Genomic DNA, 15,187 nt, shown 5'->3' on the forward strand with positions numbered 1-15,187 from the left:
TATGCATTAATCCAACTTTCATGGAGGTCCCCAATTGATACAGTGTCTAGCATTGATCCGGACCAGTGACCTTGTATAAAGTTCACAACTGGACCTTTAATAAAAAAGTTTGAGTACCCCTGCTCTATATAATGATTAACTATTGACTTTGTCTCAGAACTAAAAATAATAATCAAGAATTTAAACATTTTTTACATGTATTCTTTCTCCCATGAATGTCATCGGTTTTCCCTATAAACTTGCGTATATGAGATAAACACTTTTCATACTTACATAACTCTAAAAGACAAATCTCTTCTTACGTTTTTTTATTCTCGTAAACATATGTCGAAGAGCATGAAAGAACTTGAGAAAACATAGCTCTTTTTAAACCATCAGCCCTTAGTTGAATACGAGAGTAAATCAATGTGAGTGTGAAACATTATATTGATCCAAAACTAACCGAAAATAAATAATATGTGTAGGAAAGTTATAACACTTCACTTCACACAATAACAACAATTTAAACAGAAGAGGTAATTGTCTGTAACCTCCCTTTAAATCTATACAGGTTTATTGATGTGTGTGTGTGTGTGTGTGTGTGTGTGTGTATGTGTGTGTGTGTGTGTGTGTGTGTGAGTACTTGGCGTGTTCCCTACCCTTGCTCTCTTCACGCGCTGTGAACACAAACCGAGCCAAGATCTGTGGTTAAACTGGGACATCCACACACACACACACACACACACACACACACACACACACACACACACACACACACACACACACACACACACACACACACACACACACACACACACACACACACACACACACACACACACACACATATACACACACACACACACACACACACACACACACACACACACACACACACACACACACACTCACACAAACATGCCGATACACATCCAAACATTTATACACCTACCGACTGGCATGTGAGCCGTCACACACATCGGCACTCAGTCACTCTACACCAAGTTATATTATCCACCTTTTAAAATACATTGAACTATATATAAACTAACTTCTTATGTTTCTAAAAATATTGTTTTAATCTTATCTTTTTTTCTGCATTTTGCTTAAACTTATTATGCTTATATATGTTTTATATGTTGTATACTTTTTTGGACAATTAACTTTAACTTCTAATGTTTATTTCTTTGTATTGAGTTATACTGTCTACCTTCTGAAATAGAAAAAAGTAGTATTATTTTTACTTATTTTCAATTTGATCTTTTATTGTAAAATATATTTTAATTTTGTATATTTAAATAAATATCTTTATTTCATTTATATTTGATCATTTTTCTGCACATTCTCACTTATCTTATTAAGATGTGCATATTTCATGTTTTTTTTATTTTGTATTTATCTGATATTTGTATTTATCCCAGGAAAAAGTCTGACTGCCCAACATTGCTTTTTTAATCCCCTCTGGAAGCAGCTTTGGTTGATGTGTTTAGACTTTGTTTTAATACAAATTCATTGAGCAGAGGGGGGACAAGACCATGAAGCATTTTATAGTCAAAGATCTTCATGTATTGGTTGTTACGAATGATGTGGACCTTAGGTAACCCTAACCTAACCCTAACCCTATTTTAATTAATTTTATTACCTGGAGGCCAGAAAACCACCTGCAGAGAGAAACTCTTCACCGACCTGCCACATTTTTAAATAAACAGAGCAAACTAAACACCTGTCCTTTGGAATCTTTTAAACTTACCTGACTTTGATCTTAGTGGTTTTTATTTTTCAGTGACATCTAGTTCATTTTACACGATTTTACTAACGCAGGGTGCCCTCTTTTTTTTATTAATCTATTTATTTTATTATTGCACTTGTGTTTTAATACTTGCACTTTCACTTTTAAATGTATTTTATGCATGGTTTTAACTAACAGAACTAGAATCACTTTTAAATTAACCATTTTAGATCCCCTTCTCATTTAAGGTCTTTTACTGATTCCATTGGGACGAGCTCCATACACAACACCTGCACACGCATGCACACACGTATACACACACACACACACACACACACACACACACACACACACACACACACACACACACACACACACACACACACACACACACACACACACACCACACACACACACACACACACACACACACACACACCACACACACACACACACACACACACACACACACATAGACGCCCCCCTCCAGAGACCCTGGGTTGGGGAGATCTGCTTTTTAACATACTCTGCCGCCGTTCCGTGGTCCAGCCCCGTCCTGCACTTTCTAACCAGTCTTTTAAAACGGTCTTGTTCTTACAGTGCTTATATAATGCTTTTTTAAAAAGGGTTTTTATAAGGTCTTAATAGGGCTATGTTTATGGAGTTTTTTAATGTTTTTTTAAACGCCTTTTTTACTGAGAGCCAGTGCACCACGCAGGGCTCCTCCGGAGCCCTTTGCTCTCCCACAACCTAACCCTAACCCTAACCCTAACCCTAACCCTAACCCTAAATATGGAGACAGAAACAAACAAATGGACCTAAAGCCATGTCCCTTTAGTCAAGGATGTGTTTTGTATGTGTCTGATAAGAACAAGTTCACCTTCAAGTCAGTATAAAGTGAGTAAGATGCAGTGGAAACCCTTTTTATTGTTTAAAGACATATTTTCAGATGTTCATCTACAAGAAAACCGTCAGAAACCCTTTGTCTGGATGCTCTGAGAGTCTTTGACGCTCCATCAGCCTGTTTTCCTCTCCTCCACTAAACAACAAACATGCCGTTCATTTCAATTGTGACCTAGAAATGTTCATAAACTCATCTCCGTATTCATTAGCCGTGCGCATCCTCGCTGAGATGCTCTTTTTTCTGCATTGGCATTCATTTCTCCTTCTCTGAACTCCTCGTCTATCCTCTCCTCACCCTTCCCCCCCACTGTGAAGAGTTAGTTTAGTCAGGGCGTCATGCCTTTGGCACCGCTCGAAAATCAGGTTTCCTATTAAGCCTCGGAAAGTTGAAACGGGGGGCAGGATGTGTGTGTGTGTGTGTGTGTGTGTGTGTGTGTGTGTGTGTGTGTGTGTGTGTGTGTGTGTGTGTGTGTGTGTGTGTGTGTGTGTGTGTGTGTGTGTGTGTGTGTGTGTGTGTACTTTATTTTGGAGTATCTTGGCACAGAGAGACCAGTGGCCTTTGAGCAGCTGTCTAACATATCACTCCTAGTCAAACAGGAAGTAGTTAGGTCTAGTTGATCTCAATGGGGAGTAACAGATTACATGTAACGGGATTAAATAATTAAGAAACAAAGAAAGTAGCTGTATTCCCTTAAAGTTACATAACAAATCTGATTGCTGATATATGTGTAAACATTGGGTATTACTAGCAGGATTACATGTTCCTAAAAACCTAAAAAGAGCATATCGTGTTTGTTGTAAAGCATCAGATGTTATCTCTTCTCTGAATATGCTGAATGAAAGGCAGGTTTTCCTATAGTTCAAATAATTTCTCATCCTAAATATTTTTGTTTCTTATTTTCTAAAGTCACATCGTTCTGTTGTTTTACATAATACACTCAGGTCATATTGATATTTTTGTTCTCTTTTATTTTTTTGCATTGCATTTGATATTGAGGTAATCTAGAAATAAGGGAAAGTTATCAGTTTACAGGTTTTACAGGTAACTAGTTATTGTAATGGAGTACATTTTTAAGGTAACCCTCCCAACCCGGATTAAATGTGGAATAAAAGAATACACTTCTTTGCAGTTTTAAGCGTCTTCGTGTGACATTTGGTGCCATGACAACCTATATAACCAGAAACATCAAACCCATTGCAGACATGCAGTATCTCCAGCTGAGGTAATGCTGAAGCATTTCAAACGTATTTCAAGGCTCTTTATCTTTTTACAAAGCAGGTACGGATATTCAGATTTACAGTTTAACCCTCTGGCTGTTTGAACGGATGAATGCTGTTATCAGCTCCTCCACGTCCAGCCTTTTAAATCTCTGTTTAAGTAAAAAAAGTCTGCGAGCGCTGGCATTCAAAGATGACTCGTTGTGGAATGACAGAGAAGAGCAACCTGTCTTCTTCAGCTTTTTATTACAATATGGTTTATTACATCGATTTGTGTCGCAGCTACAAGTTTGCGTCAAGTCTTCCATGTTTGAAGGTATTGATTTCTTCCTACAATCCCCAAAACAATCTCTGGTAACCCTATAATGCAAAAGGTCATTGTTGGGGAAATATTTTCCAAGGCCCCTAACTTTGACCCAGTTTATCAGTTCATACTGTCCTGAGCCTTGGCTGCTGTGCTCTCAGTGTTTTGTCTCCCTGTTCCTGCCTGTTGGCGTCAGCTGATAGAGGTGTTATTCTATCTTGTTATGCACAATGTTGATTATTCTCTCTGAACTAGCTAAATACACGGGTCTGGGGTAGAGTTCTTCAGAATTGACGTGGCAACTCTACCGTGAAGTCAGAACCTCTTGTTTTGTGAATTCTCCGGCCGAAGCTCCAAATAAACCCATCAGTGTTTGCCATCAAAGTTCATTAATATACTTCCTATCTCATTATGTGTAAGTCTTCTCTGGTGATTGCGGCAAAAAACAACAACTTTGAAAGTCATCTTTTGTCTTTTCTATTTCCCGCTCGTATTTCCCTCCGTTGGCTTTGGGCATCTGAACTCTTCATCACACTAAGCGTGCTGTCAAGTTGGATTAGTCCGTGCCATTTTAACTTGTGGGTATTTTTTTATTACAGGCTTACGTCTGACAAATAAACCTCGCCGGGTTGTAAGGTTCAAAGTCTTTCCATTTATTTTCTGCAGGCCGATTTGCTTTCCATGCTGCAGCATAACAATGCACAGATGGCGTTATCAATGGCAAGACAACAGGAAAAGTAGGGCGAAAGAAGAGTGGGATGACTGGGAGGTGGGCTCCTAACCCCTACGTGTGGGGAATATGAAAAGGAAACACAAACAAAGAACAACCTGGGCCTTGTTGTAAACAAAATGACTTCTTGGGAACTCTCAGGCTCCAACAATCTGTTTGAATGTCGTCTTCAGGTTCAAATTATATAACATTTCAGATTTTATGCCGGGCAAACCGTAAACAGTCTATGGTTGACTCACACTACACATTGTAATCACCTTTCTGCAACATCTAGCCTCTCTTCTCATGCTATACTAAAGTTGTCCCGACATCTCGATTTGAACCAAAGAGGTAGACGGACATTTCCTCTCAAAGAGCCAGGCTTAAATTGAAGAATACGGACCCACAGGCTAGTGTTTATATCACGGAAACATCTTAGTCAAGGCAACAGTTAGCCCTCACACATAAATAAAGGGACATCATGCCAGAAATCTATCTAATGCCTAACAGCAGGAGCTTACTGGCCATCTGTAAGTTCTGGAGAATCACAGATTGGGCAGTAACACAGGGCGGCTGACGGCAGGATCACATTAATTTATAAACACTTTCTTCTTACTCACCAAGTTCAGATATCTTCAATAATTGTGATTATGTCATCGTGACACAGCTGCTGAGGGCTCTTCCGTGCAGAGAACTGTCAGGAACTACACTTTGGGATTTTCTTCTGAGGAAAAATAAGATCTGCAGTTCACACAGGGCCGTATAAAAGTGATTGTTTACTTGCTCAAGTCCACTGTTGTCCATGCACACTCTTCTATTATTTAGATTGCAACCAATGCACTACAGCTGTGTCCAGAATTAAAAGAAGTTCCACTTTTTCAAGTCAGAAATGCTATGTTGCGCCCGGGTGACAGGACGTCTCCTTCCTCAAAAAGCACAGTAGGAAGTTATAAGCGAGCATGTGATGTGTGTTGGTTTATTGACGTTGGTCTGGCTGGAGAGTGTTAATTGAAAGTGGTTACATAACCTTTGTAAAGTCATGGCTTCAATTGATGAGGCTGGTCTGAGTCCACGGCTGTTTTTCAGTCACAGTCCATCCCTGTATAACTGTGATCGGGAACGGATAAAATCAGGCTTTCATTGTTGTGTCCCATAAGGCCAGAAAAGGAATCTTCTGGCCTGGAATGTGAACAGCAAAATACGATTTTGGATGTGAAGATGAGGGCTGTAATCATTGTTGGACAAAATTGAATAATTTCTAGGTTTGTACTCGTAAAGACCAAGTGCTTCAACAAAAGCAACTAAAAAAAGCACTATTTTGAATCTGACGTACCCTCATACCACCGTTGTGTGTGTGTGTGATTATCCATTTTCCAAACACTATTTTTTCAGCTTCGTGCCTTAAAACCTGCCTCTTCTCTCCGCTCCCATCTATAATATTAATAATACATTTGATTTATATAGCACACTTTAAAAACAACGTCATCTCAAGGTGCTTCACAAAGCTATAAGGAGAAAATAATAAATAAATAAAATACAAATATATCTAAAGGAGCATATTGAATAAAATATGGTAATAAAAGGTTAAGAGCATAAAAGGTTTACAATAAAATAAAGTAAAGGACAGTCAGTAAAATGCGGTGTGGAACAGGTGGGTCTTGAGGCATTTCCTAAAAACTGAGAGTGATGCCGAGGTCCGTATGTTCTCTGGAAGCTGATTCCACAGACGTGGACCCAGGGAGGAGAAAGCACGGTCTCCCATGGTGACCAGTTTTGTGCGCGGAAAAGCCAGGAGATTGGAGCTGGCTGACCTGAGTGTGCGAGAGGTATGGGAGTGTTTTCTGGTTAGCAGTTCCTGTAGGCCGGTGGGGCCAGTGTGGTTGATGGCGTTGAAGACCATTATGAGGACTTTATAGTTGATCCGGTGTGTTACAGGGAGCCAGTGGAGTGAGTGAAGGATGGGGGTGATGTGCTCTGATTTGCGTGTTTTTGTGAGTATCCGGGCGGAACAGTTTTGTACATATTGTAGTCTCTGAGTGGTTTTTGCTGGAATGCCTGCAAGCAGAGAATTGCAGTAGTCAATGCCGGAGGTGATGAAGGCATGGACCAGTTTTTCTGCGTCCGGTTTGGTGAGGGAGTGTAGCATTTTGGAGATGTTCCTCAGGTATGAGGCTTGGCAGACCGTCTTAATGTGTGCTTGGAATGAAAGGGATGAGTCCAGTTTCACACCTAGGCTCGTTACAAGTGGGGAGAGGGGAAATCTCCCCTCCATGTTCCCCTCCTCTCTCTATTATCGCTCCTGAACTTTTCCCATCCTTTCTCTGTCTCTCTGTGACTCGGCTCCTATCTCCTCACCCCCCAAACCACACTCGTCCCCCCCCCCCCCGTTCTGATTCAGCACTGCCCCTTTGGCTGTTTCGCAGGAAGACGACTTTATCATCATCATTATCGCCGTGTTAATTCCAGAGCCTTATCTTCCTAAATAAAGTGTGTGGTTTTGTCTCTTTATGCTGACATCCTCGGGCTGCACTTGAATGTAGCTTATTTTCTATCTTGCTCTACTTAGCATTGAAATGAACCAGGTTTTTGAGGAGTAGCACTAGCTTGCATCAGCTCCGCGCGAGCTAATAGGGGTATCAGCAGTTGCCTGCATCGGGGGAACATCAAAGCGAGCAATTCCCTCTGAACACAGAATCTGGGTGCACACAGCGGGCACACATGCACAGACACACACTCAGGCATGCACGTACACACTCGCTCAGACTCGTGCAAAGACGGGTGCATACAGCGGGCATGAGGGAAGGGGTAGCTACTTGTTTTCACACAGTATTTCCATATATGTTAATAGCATACTTGTTATTCTGCAGAAACAGCCGGTGGTGTGATGAAGTGATGAGCTGTCCTGGCTGCAGGGAAGAGGACAGACAGGGTTAGAAAACACTACAGTCTGTGTAAAGTTTTTCAGTTGTTGATTTTGTTTCAAAACACACACACACACACACAATTGATTTCCCGCCATTGTCCATGTTAGTGCTGATATGAGTGATGTGTTTGATGTGGAGTACGTCGAGGCGGATCATTGATGTGTCTGCTAACACCGGATGATTACCCTGTGAACGGCTTCATTTGATGCCGCTTTTGATAAACCTGCATGGGAACTGGGTCATGTAATTTGAGACGTTCAAACAATCATACTCCAAAAAGGTAGATGAATGGGGATCATTGGGAACAAGCACAGCTTTTGACCGGCTAAGTGTCGCAGTTTCATGTGTGACTGGAGCCATTGCTGCTGCTTTATCTGCACACCGAGACAAACACAACACATTAGCGCTATCAAAGTGATCATATTTGGTAAAGGAGCTTTTTTAAACCCCCTCTTCTTGTGTGATTTGTTTTTCTGCTAGTAGTGTCTTCATTATTTCAATATAAGATAGTGGAAATCCGGGTCCGCCAAACCTTGTCTCCTTTGAAACATATCCTTTTACATTGAAGCTGTGGTTTAAATGAACTGTTGAGACCTTTTGCCAGTAAAGAGATCAAAGACATCCATGCTTATAAGTATGTTCTACACACAATGCTTACAGACTGGCAAACAGAATACATTGTTCCCATATAACAGAGTTGTTACAGCTCTCCATTTAAAGGGTCCAAACCAAAGGCCTACTGAGTATTACCGTAATACATTTCTTTGGGTTATATAAACTAGTGGTGGAGAGATTCGCCCAGCTTCTGTGTCCACATAGCAACTTTTTTCTGAGTGCCTTATCCATGTATTTCAATGAGAACAGAGCGTCCACATGCAGCCGCCTTGAGAAAAAGTGCAGCACCAAGCATTGAAAGGATTTAATCTATACAGAAAAGTGCCGGTGACGTCACTGTAGAAATCGGAAATAAAAAAAATTTCAATAAACATCCTAAACGTTTTTTTTTAAGACACTGTAAACTATCTGCTGAGCTAAACATATTTTTTAAAGACTTCATGAAGCTTATTTACTGCCAAAAGATTCACCCTGGTATTAAAATGTAGTCCTTATTGACCAATCAGAGGCCTTAGAACAAGCAGTGACTGGATCCATTCAGAGGTGTGCAATTTGGAGACAGATATATAAGCAGCAGATTTTGCGACCGTGTTAATTTTATTGTTTACTCTTCAAAAATGCCATCAAGGCTCAGAAACAGAAGAGATGAAGCCTTTACACTTATTCTTCAAAGTAAATATGATAGATAACCAAGAGAGGATTGTCCTGTTCAAGGTCTTGAGCCTTGAGACCTTAACAGTGAAGTTGTTCCTTGTACGATGTGAGGGTCTAAGGACAGAGGGTGTCGTATTGTCATACTGATATTCTGTACAAACTGTGAAGTCCACTGAGACAAATGTAACATTTGTGATATTGGGCTAGATAAATAAACATTGATTGATTGATTGATTGATTGAAGTGGCAGGCAGTAAAACCAAATATATGAACGCTGAACTACATCATACGTTAGATTAATAATTCCCCTCCCGTCTAACATTACACAGTCTTTTGATTTTCAATAAGTGGAGATCTAGTTTTATGATATCCTTCACAGTAGACATTTGAACATATAAAATTGCTGATCACCACTTTCATTGCATTTTGGATGATTTAGTTAACTTTGTAACACCCATGGTCCCGGTCATAAAGACCATGACCGCCATAAAGAAAAGGAATTAGTAACCATCCGGATCAGATAAAACACACACACACACACACACACACACACACACACACACACACACACACACACACACACACACACACACACACACACACACACACACACACACACACACACACACACACACACACACACACACACACACACACACACACACACACACACACACACACACACACACACACACACAACAATTTGACACATGTCCCGCTCGTATGTGCCCATCCCCCCACATGGATCACACCTGGCACACGCAATACATGTTCAGTGTCTGTTCTTTGTATATTCACTGCAGTGTTCATGTATACCAGTAGTCTGATACAATATGTACAGTTTGAAAGGGTGTTAAATTACATTTGGTGATGATTAATGGTTTTTGTGTTAATGTAATAGCAGTTAAAACGGGACCGGTCAAATTTGACCGCGAACACCAAAGTAAGGGGGGGGGGGAAAACGGGAGGGTTAAAAAATATATATCACTAAAACTGAACTCCCTAAGTTTGCTTAAAGCTCTTTTGATGAACGCAACATCTCTCACATCTTTTCTCAGTTCCTGCTTCATGACACGAGTGCAATCCAAACAACTCAGCAGGCTACCGTCAGCGGGCTTTTTTTTTTGGTTACTCATTATGAAATTGGGCTAGTTTCTCTGGGACTGTCAAGAGTTTATACTGTGTGTTAGAGATTCTGTTTCTTCTGTTTTATTGATGTTCTACATTGAGTGATGTACATCAAAGCACCATTTAGGGCTAAAGAACAAATAAAAAGTATAGAAATACAATTACACGGACGGACAGATTGATAGATAGATACGGTTTAGATCAATCATCATCTCTCAGGGAAGAGAACAAATGAGGATCCCTTACAGTTACACAAATAAAGACATCATGAGATTACTGACTCCTAAACATTGGGGATTACTAGCAGGATAACAATGTTACTAAAAACCTAAAAATCATATAGTGTTTGTTGTAAAGGATCAGATGTTATCTCTTCTCTGTGAGCTGTACTGTTCTGTAGGATAATACTTCTACTTCTGCTTCATGGTTTGAACCTATATGTTCATAAAATAGTGCGTGTGAGCTTAACTGTGTGTATTAAACTAAAACGGAGCATTTTCTGTCAGCTCAGATTTTAATTCTGCTTTTTTAAACTGTAGTATGTGCTCATGAGTTTCATTGATGGCTACTGCCTGAATATGCTTCATGAAAGGCAGGTTTTACAATCAATAAAATATGTTCTGGTCCTTAATATCTTGGTTTCTTCTTTTCTCAGGTCATATTGTTCTGATGTCTTACATAATATCTACTTTAGCAACAGGATTCAAACCCGTCTGATCACAATCTTGACGTCCACTTAAAGACTTGATGATTCACTCTCTAAAAGGTGACAATGTAATTGAACTCCGGCTGAAAGTGGCAGACTAACATGTGGTGTTTATTCAGTCCGTCCGGCAGCAGTGGGATTAAAATCTTTATGTCAATATAATGAGTTAATGCGGTTCATTCAGAACAAACACATGAATAAATGGACTTTAAATCTGTTACCTTGTGGCAAACATTTACACAGCGATTATTATTCATCTGTCGGATTACATATGGTGTTTGGTAAACACTTATGCTGACACTTAGAGACAAACACAACGATGGTCTTCAGTGCGAGGGACAATTAACACGTGAGCACACACTCCTGTGACACAATAATCCAAAGTACTCTATGAGTTTTTAAGTTTCTTTTTTACTTTATGTATTTGTATTTATTGTCAGTCTCTGTGTACCTTATGAATTATAAATGACCTATTTACAAAGCAGCATTAAGTCATGAATATATGCATAGTATAATAATGCTTGCGCAAACGTGTGCATATAAAACATATTGTTAGATTCACTGTGACAGTTTAAAGCAGTACAGCTTCTGCTGAAAGTCAAACAATTATCAAAATTCTTACCGTTGAAAAAATATTATAATTACTGTTTTTTTTATCTTATCATGCAGGTTTATTTCATATATTCTTCTACTGTAATATACTAAATGAATTGCTGTCTATTGACAACTATGTATCTCTGTTTTCACTGATAGAGTGCCAAGAAAAAGAGTGAACAGTATAATAATAACTAGAGAATGCAATTCCTGAAGAAATTGCTAGTGCTTTATGCTGAAAAGCTGACGCTAAGCTGCTATGCTGAAATGTAATGTGTAAGAAGAAAGTGAAGAATTTAGATTGAAACGATACATGAACACTGGGGGCTTGAATGTGTGATAATAGAAGAAAAGAAAGTAAAAAAGCTTGGAAAAGCAGCAGAATATTTGAACTGCAAACTTTTGAACTAACTTGATGGCGAATGATCTGTCGCCATGCCAACCATATTTGATGACACCCCATAATAAAAATATGAAGGCAAATTTCAAGCTGTCCTCCACTTGTGACATCACGCACAGAATCTGAAGAAGGCCTCTTTACCAAGGTCTGAACAATGTTTAATATCTCTAAAAGTATGAATCAGATTTAAATGTTGTGTAACACGAATAATGTCAGAAAGATGTGTAACATTTTAAAGTTGGAATGTGGTTTCTGAGTGAAAGTATGAAGGAGCAGTTAGCAGTTGAAGTCGCATGAAGATTTTTCAAGTCTGAAGAGTTTCTCCATTGACTTCCATGTTAGAAATTTGATGAATTATGGAATGTATCTCTGAAATTATGAAAGTTATGAATGAGAAAAGTAACAGCAATCGATTCCCGGCCGAGCTGAACGTTTTGATGTTTGAACAGAGTTTCTGCGATGTGGAATGTGGGAGCAGAAGACGGACAAAATAACCCGGCGGAATAATAATAAAGAATTTTGTGCGTAGCAGAACAAGTAGTGGGAATGCTGATAAAACCAGGAAATTACAAAGGGTTCACATCATCTTTCTTGCCACAGTATTTAGGCTACATTACATTTGTTGATAATAATGTTCTTTTGGAATATTCAAAGTATTTGTTTATGTGTTTCAAAAATATATTGAAAAAACAAAGCTTAAAACTAGGCTATTTTTTCTGATTTCAGGAAAAGTTAAGAATAAATTGGATATAAAACAAACGAGATCCATGGACAGCTGTGAGGTTATTCTAAAACACCAAAGTAACCAGCAAGTCAAGGAGCAAAAGAAGACTCTTTATTTATCTCAGAGGAGGAATTCAGTTCCTATATTTCCCCTTCCTCTGACCTTATTGGGAAAAAATAATAATGTACTGACACAAGAGCTTGCTTCCTGTTTATTTTGTTTTCATGTTTATGTATGTGTGTGCTCTTCACTGACAGCCAGTGAGAGGACAGGCTCTGTAATGAGAACACCCACTGAATGTTCACAAACTGTCAAATGCTGAACTGCAGAAAAAACTCACAGACATTATAATGTCAGATTTGGTCACACTTTAAATAATTTTTTGTGTACAGTATCTCTGCTAATAATGTTCTCTCCAGTGCTGTCACAATGATACTTGTCCCATGAAACCTGGTTATACATGACGAGAAATGTATTTTCTCCCAGAGGAATCTGGCTGGAGAAATCAGTTTTTTCTTACCTCTCCCTCTCAGATTATGTTGTTTACATGACACTGAAGGAAACAGACAGTAACTGCATGAAAAATAAACCCACATATTCTCTGATCAGATGCTTTTTATACTCCATTGGATGCCTCTATCTCTCTGGAACATTTCCAGAAGTCATTCATTTTCCTTGAGGAGGTTTTCCACCAGTCATCAGGTTGTTTACTGCACTCGATTCAATACTCCTAAGTAACTGCTCTTTTGTTGAAAAAAGGCAGTGCCCTCACACTGAACCGGGAGCTTTAGGCTCATTCAACGGTTCACTCCTGAATACAGAGTGTTCCTTTCCTCTTATAGCGTAGTAATCACATTTCACGGTATTTAATTCATATGCTTTTTTTACAATCTGCTCAAAGAAAGTGTTCCGAAATAGTGAGGTATTTTGTTTGGGAAATATACGGTGGCAAGCAGTCTCCTACAGCCCAAAACATTTCCATTAGGAGAAACATGCTGCACATCAAAAATAATGCAAATATAAAAAGACGCAAGTGCCAAAACACACGCAAATAAAGAAACATCTTCGACAATTTGATGAAACACGTGCAACGTTTACTGAAAGTGCATAAAGGAAACTCTGCAAATAGAAAACACTGCGAGAAGTTCAAAACACAACGAAAACCAGGGGACACCAAAAAAATGTTGCACACAGCTGGGAGCGCTTGATGACGTTCGGGGATGATAAAGTTGTCCAACTGTCTCTGTCTGCAGAGTTAGTCTGTTTCATAATTGAAAGTGTTTTGTCAGTATATTTGAAATGACTAGGTTAGCTAGCTACTGTAGCTTACAACAGATCTGCAATATTATCAGAAGGAGTCAAATTGTTAAAATAAGCCAATACAACTTATATCTTAGGCTAGTTTCCAACAACAGTGACAGTTGGTCAACTTTATAATCACCTAGCGCTCCGGTCCCAGCTGTGTGCATCACTTTTTAGCAGTGGCGAACCGTGTCTATCACAACTGGACCTTCTGTAGACAGACCCCCCCGCCGTTATAATGTCCGTCTTTTCACTGAATTGTCGTCTTGAAAAGGGTACTCACAACAATTCCGCAACAGCATCATCTTCACCTGTTGCACTTGCCATTTCAACGTTAAAAACAATAAAACAGCATATGAATTGCTTCGTCGCATTCATCTAGATCCTCTGTCTCGAGCCAGGGAACTACCGGGCCTTCTAGAGTACCCTGGAAGCGAGGGAAACTCTGACAGAATACGCCCATTGGCTACAAATCAATATATGATTGGTTGATTAAACTGTCAATCCAAACGTACGCTCTCATTCAGTGCAACGGCCAGGGTATTCTATCAAGGATATAGAATACCTTGAAGGATATTCTTCCCAGAGACCCAGAAAAATATCTGAGTGGTTGCATTTCTTTTCTAACACAAAACCACTGAAATGCGTAGTGCATGGACCGAGAACGACAAACACTGTAATATTACAGATCAACAACACAGATACGATTCTCATTTATTCATTTTATAAACATTTTATTTATATAATTAAATCGATTTTTTCTGTTCCAGGGTATTCTCTGAATACCTTGAAGGCCCTGACGGTTCGCAACTGCTTTTTAGTGTCCCCTGGTTTCTGTTTTTGAAGCATTTTTTATTTGCAGCATTCTTTTTTTCAACATTCTTTTATTAAACTATGTTTCATCAACTTGGTGAATGTTTTCTAAATGCTGCGTATGTGTGAAGTTGATGAAGATGTTTCTTAATTTGCATGTGTTTTGGCGCATGTTTTTATAGTTACATCGTTTCTGAAACTGCAGAGAGTTTCTCCGAATAGACGCGTTTGCACCTGTCAGCCACCGTAAAAAAAGTTCCCGTACAGCAGTGTAAAATAATCCACTGCCAATCCTCAGAGACTGCTCCTCGCTCAGCCCTCAGATTAATGTAATATTCTGGAAGAATTTCAACATTTCAAGCTGTGCACATGCATTGTTCCAAGGTTGTTCACTTCATTATGACTGTGCACAGATTACACCGAATTGAAAGCTCGTTAATGAATTTGTATTGTTCCTGCTTTACGATTAAAAGCAAACTTGACAA

The sequence above is a fragment of the Trematomus bernacchii genome, unplaced genomic scaffold, assembly GCF_902827165.1.
Source record: "Trematomus bernacchii unplaced genomic scaffold, fTreBer1.1, whole genome shotgun sequence".
Lineage (NCBI taxonomy): Eukaryota > Metazoa > Chordata > Actinopteri > Perciformes > Nototheniidae > Trematomus > Trematomus bernacchii.